This window comes from Schistocerca americana, chromosome 4 (genome assembly GCF_021461395.2).
Source record: "Schistocerca americana isolate TAMUIC-IGC-003095 chromosome 4, iqSchAmer2.1, whole genome shotgun sequence".
NCBI classification, from domain to species: Eukaryota; Metazoa; Arthropoda; class Insecta; order Orthoptera; family Acrididae; genus Schistocerca; species Schistocerca americana.
Window position 1 is genome coordinate 672,784,208 of NC_060122.1, and position 11,104 is coordinate 672,795,311.

General features: G+C 41.2%; 1 long non-coding RNA gene across 1 annotated transcript in view; it reads left to right on the plus strand.

Moving 5' to 3' along the window:
* LOC124613114 overlaps positions 1 to 10,779 on the plus strand; it is a 734,013-nt gene extending 723,234 nt beyond the window's left edge. Inside the window, exon 3 of the long non-coding RNA XR_006979607.1 lies at positions 10,458 to 10,779. This is a non-coding gene — a long non-coding RNA (uncharacterized LOC124613114). The remainder of the gene's footprint in view (positions 1 to 10,457) is intronic.
* The last annotated feature ends 325 nt before the right edge of the window (positions 10,780 to 11,104 follow it).

The window sequence follows — 11,104 nt, forward strand, 5'->3', positions numbered from 1 at the left end:
TCTCATTATTTGACGCCAATTCGTCGACTTGCGTGTCGATGATGATGAAAAGATGATAACACAATACCCAGTCGCCGAACGGAGGAAATCTCCGACCCGTTCGGGAATCGAACCTGGGCCCTTCTCATGGCTTTCAGCCACGCTGACCACTCATCCGAATAACGTGCATTGACGTAAAGGGGCACTGGCGAAAAATACGAGCGTTCTTTTACGAATGCAGTGAAAGGCTGACCGGGGACATTTCGACTAGCCCTCGTAAGTAAGGAGACAGTCAAAAAAGCTTCGGCTTCGATAGTGTTGCACAGTGCCGACAATGAGTGTTCTTTTACTCGGGTATTAATCTCATGTCCCCATAGTCTACAGAAAACTTTCATCATTCTCCCCGCGATCTCGTGATAGAACATGTGATGCTGCCTTGGTGGAATTTATATTTTCTTCAGTCATGAGGTGATCCCTTCTGCTTCATTTTTCTTAGGTTTTTCTGCATAGCTTAGTCAGAATATTGCAGCAAAAATTTGTGCCAACATTTCTTTTGCCTTTCTTACCGCAAAGAGTGAAGAGTAATGTCTTCGTTGCATTTGTTTTGCCTTTGCTGTCTAATGTGACGTCACTGCTCTAAAGGAGGAGCACACAACTAGCAGAATTTGTGGAAACCACCCATATGCCCGTGCTACGCAGCGGAAGTTAAACAAGGACCTTTGCATACGGTCGCTTTTTTTAGGGTTCCGTACATCATTCTCTAAAAATTAATCCCTTATAAAATAGCTTTGTCGATAAATCAGGTTTTCCAAGCCAAGTAGTCAAATATAAATAATACCTGTCGAAATAAGCAAAGCAATTTCGTTAATAACCATCTTGTGGTGTTGCAGTTATTATGTCCGACTATTGTAAACTGTAAATATTTTGTACCAAAAGTTCCTCTAAATGTTAAAATGTAACAACAATTTTACATTAAGAAAATAAAATAACCCACTGATCGTTAAGTTTAGCGCAGTCTTCAGTTCCGAATATTCTAACGAAGTAAATCCAAAGTTGCTTTGTATTCGTATAGATAAGACTACGGCGCTTAAATTTATCAATCATGACGTAAACATTGGAAGATACTTTATTCACTAAGGTAAAAACAAAAAAAAACCTGACTATCTATTGGTTATTTGGGTAGTAAGCCGACACTAACAGGGGAAACTCCCCATCGCACCCACCTCAGATTTAGTAGTAAGACGGCCCAGTGGATAGCTCGAGAAAAACTGAACACAGATCAAGCTTGATAATAGGAAGAAGGTGTGCTGAACTGTATAAAAAAAAGCGAATTAAAAATAGTTAAGTCCAATGTTAACAACAGCAGTATCAAGAGAAATTGAACTGATGTGATGTCGTGGTTAAATGGTGACGATGTTTGACTGTAAACCGAACGAGCGGCGTTCGAAACTTCCTCTCGTCTTTCTTTTTTTTTTGCACATTATAAACTGTCCGTCAGGTGACTGAAGTATTTGTTCTCTTTGTGTAGGCTTGGCGGTTCTCATACTATACACTGGTTGTACAATGTGAGTCATGTGGTAAGAATACGTTATCGTCGCAAGTAAGTGCGATAAGTAGTGAGAACAGACGAGATACCACATACACGTCTCACAGAAATGAAAACAACGAATAAGAGGGTGTGAACTATGTTACAAGAAAGGAATTCAAAACGGAACGCAACTTCAAAAACGTTTAAACTTCTGTTTTGACAGAGCACAGAGAAATTGTGTGATTTTGAAACTGTTGCGTTCATTTGTTGCAGATTATTTGACAAACTATTATGTTTTGCCGGCCGTATTGGCCGAGCGGTTCTAGGCACTTCAGTCTACGGTCGCAGGTTCGAATCCTGCCTCGGACATGGATGTGTGTTATGTCCTTAGGTTAGTTAGGTTTAACTAGTTCTAGGGGAGTGATGACTTTAGATGTTAAGTCCCATAGTGCTGAGAGCCATTTGAACCATAGTATATTTTCATCGTATCCTTGGGAGTGATCTCATTCACATTCAGACGAAAACCTAAATCGGGCAAGGAGGCATGTTTCATTCAGTTACCAGGCGTACAAATTAGGTAGGTCGATGAGAGTTCCCGTTGTAAGAGACACTTACTGTCACTGTTGCCGTGTGTGACACACCAGACGTGTTTTCCAGTGGAGGATTCGGCTGACTTGTCGCTTTGTCACCAAACGTTTGCGGTTCCCATTCGAAAGCCACTTTCTTTCGGCTGCTAATAGAGTAGATGTGCAGGATCAACTATGATTATAGGTCCGCATGTTACACCTCGCTGTTGCAAGCGGACGCTACAACACGACACAGACACACATTTGCATACAGCGAACAGCAGAGAAAAAATAATTGGCACGAGGGAGGTTAGAACATGGCTCGCCTGCTTGGCACTCAGACACCACTTAACCATGACGCCGTTGCTGTTTCAGGCGGCTCTTTATTGCAATTCTTGTTCTTGGACCGTTCACTGTTTCTATTTTGCTTTTTCTTTACAGTTCAGACTACCTTCTTCCTGTTTACATACTTGATCTGTGTTCAGTTTTTGACGAGCTACCAATGGGCCATCTCACCACTAAATCTGAGGGGGGTGCGATTGGGAGTTTCCCTTGTAAATTAAACACCCGAACTACTAAGCTGAGCAGATCACAAAAATTCAAATTACAATAATTATGTCTCTTTTTTTTCTCGTGATTCGATTTTGATGAAATAAAACTTACATGTTCTCGCAAGCTATGCTCAAGTTACATGCAAAAACTGCATGAAAAATCGTGTAGTACTTTCAGGGATTGGCGTGTCCGGACGGATAGACACTACCGTTGTACGGTTTTATTATTAGTATGGATATAGGTATCACCAAGCGACGAATAAAGCGTCCTGTATGCGTATTTTATATGCTGGTAAGTGCTACAGGATCTTCACTTATTATTGTCATTCTTTAATAACGTTCTGTGCCTTTACAACGTGCTTCTAAAATCACTAAGATAGATAGGGAGATCCATCTGATTCCTTAGCACAGCGCCAAGTCTTTTAATTTTGTCCATATACATTTCTGTGTGTTCCTGCGGAGCTAGGACCAAGTATGTAACAAATCACATGGCCCAAAGTTGCTTCCTGCTGTACGTCGAAAATGAGAGATTTGAGATCCCTCTCCATTTTTTCGACATTCGTCTATTTCCACTACTGCAATTAGTACCGTTTTTAATTATTCCTCGGTTCACAGAAATCAACTTTATGTTACAGCGTGAGTTTACAAAGTGATTAATTGTCCCTGTAATTTCATAGATTCATTAGCTGTTAGAACTGTCAGTGATGAATCAGCAGCTTTCCGTCTGAAATACGTGCGTATAAATAATTGAATAGATGAAACGCTGCAGTTTGCTACAAACCACGTACCCAATGACATTCAGAATAACGTGTTTCAATGCGGTCTTTTAACGCCAGTTATCTCCAGCTTTCTGTTAGCTGTGCACCAGAAAGTATCAGTTCGGAGCCACACCCGGGAGCATAAACCAGTGGCGACTCCTTGCAGCACCCATTAAAAAATTAAAAAAAACAAGGTATAAGTTTCACCTGAATGGAGGCTGTATATACAAAAGCCCACAGTGAAAAGTATTCACTGTTTCACTGTGTCGCAGGGCCGGTAAAACTGATACGGGGTGAGTGGGGGGAGGGGGGCGGCGACGGCTTTGTTGGCAGTGGAAGCATTGAGAACGCGGGTGCGGACCACTGTAGTTGGTGTATATAACTGTGCGACGGGCAGAGCGACAGAACAGAGCCGGCAGAACACGGAATTCCAGACGCAAGTCTGGTGCGCACCCTGTCCTCGCAACCAGTCACAATTGAAGACTGAACATCAGTAATGTGCTAAGTGCCAAAAACTTCATCATGAGTTAATCAATTCTTTTTGTTTTACGATCAACCTTTTGATAGAAATTCACCTAGCGTAAAATTCATATTACAGCTGCAATTTTTTAATTTCCTTCCTCTTCTGAATGAAAAGTAATGTTTTACACGGAAAAATGTTGAACATGGTAAGTACCATACTTACAGCGACAAAAACAAGGTAAGTGCCAATGAAAGATATCTCAAGCTCTTTATGGTCTCTTTTAATAACACATTAGCTCAAGTGCATTATCATGAAATTCATTATTTTCGACCCCCATTTTAGTGATTAAAGAAGAGAAAGCAATTTTAATCGATTAATTGTTCGAAGGCTGCTCTATTATATCACTTCAAATGTGACAGTAACTATATCAGACCCCTCTTCTTCTCTGATGAGAAGTTATTTTTACGTGGTTATGATGGTAAATCAGAGGCAACCTCTTTCATGAGAAATATGCGGCTGCTCCATTCTTTTTAAGTTCATTAAACGTTGTTCTTGTCTTGACGACTCTGTGTGTAGCTATTTCACGTGTAATACAACTGCATTTTGAAATATCTAGTTTCTTTGTATTGATATAATAATCGGCTGCTTGTAAGAAGTACTCAAGTTGAAGCATGGTAACTACAATGATCTTGTTAGGTGTTGCATTCTTCGTACTCTTAAGGAGGCCATTGGGCACTTCACAATTTTCAACAATTGTTTCTCTCTCCGGGCAAAATCTTCGTCACAGGACAAAAATGAATGATCAGAGGTCAAATATTCATGATTTATATCATCATACATGTTTGTAATTTTCAAATAAATCCAAAGAAATACTACCATTTTATTCTTTTTCTGGCCAGTACATTCATGACTGCGAAGTTTTTTAAAGGCGGCATGAACTACTTCATTACCATGTCGAGCATCCGTACCCTCTTATTACGAAAAATTGATACGCTTGTTGTTGTCACCAATGTGGATAAGCGGATCGTATCACGAAACGTTGACGTGTATAAAACATCTAATGGGATTGGAGCTGTCAGAGATAAATAAAACTTGGCCAAGATCTATCGAACACACAGTTCCCTCACTAGTAGGGAGCTGATATAATTATCATATTTCATTAGCTACCTTCGTGTTTTGACTATTCTAAATTATGTTTTGCTGTTACATCACCAGGTTTTGCTAACATTTCTGCCGACAGTAAGACCAATTTGGAGCAGGGAAGAGTGTGTGGTGGAGGGAATGAAATGTACGGGAAAAGTTTTGTAAAGGTGCAGTAATAAAACTTACTCGTAATCTTGGAACGTGGATGTCTCTCTTTAAAGGCGCGATACATCCTGCTAATATTCAAATCTTGGCTGAAATACTCTTTTACTTTTTCTTCCCCCATAATGACACTCGGAACTCGGGAAAGATTTAACATGCTCGAAAACAAGGCGCACACCTTCCTCTCTGAACTTTAGCCTTACAACACTGCTTTTCTTTGAACAGCACTTCACCTTTTTTTCCCCAGACACTAGCGATTCGATTCTGCATTTGGTTGTTGACAAAACATGGAGAAAGTGTTAGGTGTTCCTAAAGATCAGCACAACGTCACACTTTACACCTGGCAACGATAAACAAACAATAGCTTGGCGTTCAAATGGCTCTGAGCACTATGGTAATTAACATCTGTGGTCATCAGCCCCCTAGAACTTAGAACTACTTAAACCTAACTAACCTAAGGACATCACACAACACCCATTCATCACGAGGCAGAGAAAGTCCCTGACCCCGCCGGGAATCGAACCCGGGAACCCGGGCGTGGGAAGCGAGAACGCTACCGCACGACCACGAGCTGCGGACATAGCTTGCCGTCTGCAGTCCTTTGCTTCGTCATACTGATCACTTTGCCTTCTCTGTACAAGAGTAATAGACCAGTAAAAACTGTCTTTGATGGCATAAAAGTCGTGGAAAAGAACTGTCCTGTTAAGTGGGACGCAGTCACACCGGTGTTTACACGTACATCTCATCTGAAACAGAATTGGACGTGGGTTCTGTCATCATATAGGCTAATAAACGAACTGGTAAGTCATTCCTTTGTAAAAATTGTACGTATCTGTGGAATACCAGGTTGAATATCAAACATAAATATTTTGTGCACACTTCATCTTTAGAAATAATTACATTGTCCATACCTATTCTTTATGGTTATTTTTTCCTTCCAGCAACATATTTTTATGATTCGCTTTCAGTTCTACGTAGTGTCCTTTCATCACTAACTGATTCTGCATCTTTTGCTCGCATCACTCTTTAATTAAATTATTCTTTCAATGTACTGCCAAAATGTAAAACAGAAAACACCAAACTGAAGTGACAAAGTATTTTAATCAGAATAATAAAGCTAGAATTCACAATGTTGTTATTGTCGTCCTCTTAAACAACGTACACTATGAGCAGTAAAAGCTTGTTGACACTTACTCGACTTCATTGTTACCAGCGTGCTGCCACATCCCTCACGCAGTCTGCCGAGCCTTATATGAACCTCCATCATGGCCCGCTTTTGAGGTTTTTGGCGGTGGCACTTTGGTTAGCTTTTTGGATCTAATTCAGTATTTTTAATTTTGGTACTTAGCCCATTATTGATGTCCAGTCTTCAACTGACAACTCACTGGCCAAGAACCTGCAGATAGCAAAGTGTGGTCTAAAGATTCCATCTGCGAATGTCACTAGGCACAACGTTTCACTGTCACATTCATTGAAATAAGAAAGTGTCAGTCAAGAACTTAAATCCGCGAATGTGGCTGTCAGTCGAAAACTGGATTTCCGAAGTTCGCAAGAACAAAAACTCGTCTGATTAGACGTAAACACATCAAACAAATGGAGTCAATACATCTTCACGCCTGTAGTATACCCCAAACGTAACAAATCAGTGTTTCTTCGTAATAGGTAATCGATAGAGACTGACAGTTGGAGTGGACTGGTTAGCTACGCCTATCCTCGTAATGATTTTTCGAGAGTAGCCACGGAGTAAAACATCTCTCGCTCCATTGAGGTTCTCCTAAACATACAATCACTGCCATAAATCGGGGGTCTCGTAATAAGAAAGTTTCTTAATCTCAATAGCAAACTGAAGTAAGAATAGGTGCCGATGTTGGAAGTAACCTACTGCATAAACAAACGAACGTTGTAACGACGCTGACATGTAAGTGAAAGAAAGGGGTAAAAGTGTGATGATACAACAGATAAGCATGCAACTAATCACAATAACATTTAAAATTATCCTTTTTTTGCATTGTTCTCTGTATTTGATTAGCTTTCAGAATATAAGACCGCTGATGGTGAAATTATCGCTGAAACTAATTTGGGGATAACATACGAAGTTTTGCGTTAATGTAGATTGACATATCCCATTATCATTCATGTGAAATGCACGTCTTGTGAGTGAAGATGTTGACAGGTCACCATTTCCAGTACGCGATAGTGTGTTTAACAAGACGTATAGAATGTCAGCACTACTGTACTCAAACATTTTCGTTTCTGATGACAGCGTGTACAGTGGCATGTCGTCAGAGAAACCGTTGTCATATTATTTGCTGTAGTGGAGAGATTATCCGTTTCAACCCACAACAAGAAGTGTGTAAAATACTTCGTCTTCTTCTTACATCACAAGATCCGGAATTTACCTTTTCCGTCGCCACAAGTGTTTATGACCATGGTTCCCTTCGTCTACCTAGGTCTCTCTCCTTGGGGATCATAATCCATTCCTGAGTAGCATTTTATCTGCCATTCAGTTAAAAGCATACTGCATGTAACTCATTACGTAAGTTTTCATCACTAATTACATTTCTTCTTGCGTGTAATACGAAGTTTTCATGCTGTGTGTAGCTGTTTCACTTGATTAGCTAACATGTTATTGGAGTTGAAGACAGCGTGTCAATCCAAGTTCACCGTTGTCTTGGGTTGAAGTAGAATAACATTGTCGAATTGGGCGTACAGGTGGCTTATCCACCCAGAAAATCCGATTCCAGCCTGATTCACCAGCCTGAAACATTTCGAGCACATCAAAACTCGATCCCCTTCCGTGCAAACAGATGACACCAACAGCTGCAGGATAACACCTTTCCTCTGTGATTTCTTGCCTCCTTTATGGCAGATTTTTTTTCTGTTAATCTGTTCTCTCAGGAGAACCTAGGATGAAAGTTCAGCGATGCGCATTGTGCGCCCTGCGAAGATTGCTAAAAAGGAACACTGGTCGTGGCAATGTTGACAGCAGGCACAGGCGGTGGAACGCCCGATGGTGTCGCATTCCGATCCGCAAGGGGCCTGCCAGTTACAGTAATGGCAGCGCACTGGAGTCTGGTAAACACCCGACTCGCGTTACACCGCTGATGGGCCGCCACGGCCGCTCCTATGAGCCTCAGTTGGACTACTCAGTATCTTGGGCCTTCCTACCGTGCGCTTTATGACCCGTGACACCATCGTGGTGCTTCCGACCGCAAATGTTTCAACAGCGTGTTTTCCGACCTTCAAAGGAAGTAGCATCAGGAGGGAGGCTCTGCCGACCGTTTTCTAACAACAACAACATCCCTTCACATTTTATCCAGGCTTAGGACTCATTCAATTCTCTGTAACAAAGCAGACATTTTAAAAATCATATTCAGTCTCCCGAGTCGCTATACAGTGTGTATCAAAAAGAATCATCCGATTTGGCACGTCTATATTTCTGAAAATTATAAATATATGCAATCAATTTTGTTTTTTGATGAACCGGAAAATCAAAACTTGTTTATACCTTTTCATGCCCCGTTTAGGTGCAAGGCATATGTCAATGCGGTATTCAGATTGTTGCCACGCTGCAGTGAGCATGTCTTGAGTTACAGCTTCCACAGCTTCTATTACGTGGTGTCTCAGTTCATTCATTGTTGCTGGTAACGGAGGCACATAAACAGAGTCGTTTCATAAACCCCCCACAAGAAATAATCACGTACAGTCAGGTCCAATGACCTAGGAGACCAGTAATGTAAGGCTGAATCATTTGGTCCAGTGGGACCGATCTATCGTTCAGCAATCCTTTGATTTAAAAATTCCCGCGCTTCAAGATGCGAGTGTGGCGGTGCACCGCCCTGTTGGTAAATGAAGTCCTTCGAATAAGTCTCCAACTGTCTGAAAAGAAAGTTCTCAAGCATATTGTTATATGTGCTTGCTGTAACAGTGTTCTCAGCAAAGAAAAATGGGCTTGCAGTAGCTGAATTTTGTATGGTTTCATGTGTAAACGTCGACACAACACAAGCCAGGCGGACATCGGGGGCATGTTGAGCTGTCTAGCTGCACGACGACGGATTTCTGTGAACTCCATGTGAAACTATGGCGGATGCGTTCGTCATCTGTGTCAGACGCTCTGGGAGGGTTCGGCGATTTGCCTTTACACAAACAACCTGTTTCTCGTAATTGTTCATGCCATCGTCTCTAATGCTGTGTGCTGTAGGAGGATCCACACCATACCTAATACGAAAGTCACGCTGTACAGTTATTACTGACCTGCATTGGACAAAACGCAGAACACAAAACGCTTTTTGTTATCTCGACACTATTTTTACTAGAACTGAAGTGGGCGCACACTGCTGCTACATATCAGGAACCGTGTTAAAACTCGAGAGTTTGCTCTTTCCAGGAGTATGTAGTTCACGCACATATCTCAAATAACATAAGTTATGATTTTTTTAAATCGGATGATTCTTTTTGACACACACTGTATATTCTTATACTGCCTTTTAATCTTTCGGCGAAATCTACGAGGGGTGCCCCATATTGATTACACTGTTTCGCATCATTCATTATGCGCCGTTTGACTCGACATTACAATTGCACGCATGCGAAACTATGGTTTAACCTTAGGTGGCAGGTCAATCACTAGAACTATTACGTAATCCCTGCGCAGAAAGCCCAATTTCTCAACAGCTTTTATTACATGAGTGGACAACCTGATGTGCGATCGTGAAGGACAGCGCTGTACGAAGCGGTTTCTGTGAAAGGATGGTGTAAGCACTACGAATATTCACAGGCGACTGGTGGCAGTGTGTGGAGAATGTACACCGTCGCGAAAAGTGCTGAGAGAGAGAGAGAGAGAGAGAGAGAGAGAGAGAGAAATGGTTCAAATGGCTCTGAGCACTATGGGACTCAACTGCTGAGGTCATTAGTCCCCTAGAACTTAGAACTAGTTAAACCTAACTAACCTAAGGACATCACAAACATCCATGCCCGAGGCAGGATTCGAACCTGCGACCGTAGCGGTCATGCGGTTCCAGACTGCAGCGCCTTTAACCGCACGGCCACTTCGGCCGGCGAGAGAGAGAGAGAGAGAGAGAGAGAGAGAGAGAGAGAGACCGCGTCACCAACCATGGGTCATCAAGCCAGCTATTTTGTATTGCCTGTCTTTGCGATTGCGATTTGTAAAGTGTACGACAACTGTTACTTTAGACGTATTTTGTACTTGGGCTTAATATCGGTTTCGGACAAACACATCTGAAATTAAAGTACATGCCTATTGTTGAGTATTATTAGTTGCCTAATTTAACGTTACTTATGTTTCAGAGACGCGGGGGAATCTCCGTAGAACGAACGGACCAAAATGCCATCTTCATCCGTATGGTCGGTAAGTGAACGATTATTTATAAATAGCGTACAAACATAATCTTATGACACGGTTGTGCCCTAAAAACAATAATAATGTGCTTCGGACCACCTCTGAAATTTTTGAAAATTTTGTGATTTGTAAAGAAAGCTCCATATGAAGTTTAGTATGAAAAAACTGAGTATCTACCACTGTATATTTGAAAGTGTCTTGGCTTGGCACTATTATACTCATTTTATATACTCCAACGCTTTCACAGTTTTGTGTGGAAAACATTGTGTGGCGAACAACAGATTTAAAAAAATTTTTTTTATTAATACAGTTATATTGTAAACTTCGAGTTTTCGAAAACTTTTTCTATTCTTCTTCTTCTTCTTCTTCTTCTTCTTCGTTGTTGTCGTCGTCGTCGTCGATATTTATTTTTACTGCTGAATATTGCCGTTTTCCAAACTTCAGTATACATCACGGTCTTCAGCTTTCCATATCCACGTCTATCGTTGTTGTTTCTTAATGTCCGTATTCTATCGTCCATCATCTAGTCCTCTAGATATTTTATTTTCACGGGGAATTCAACACAGAATTTCATCTCTCTGTTACACCACCCTAT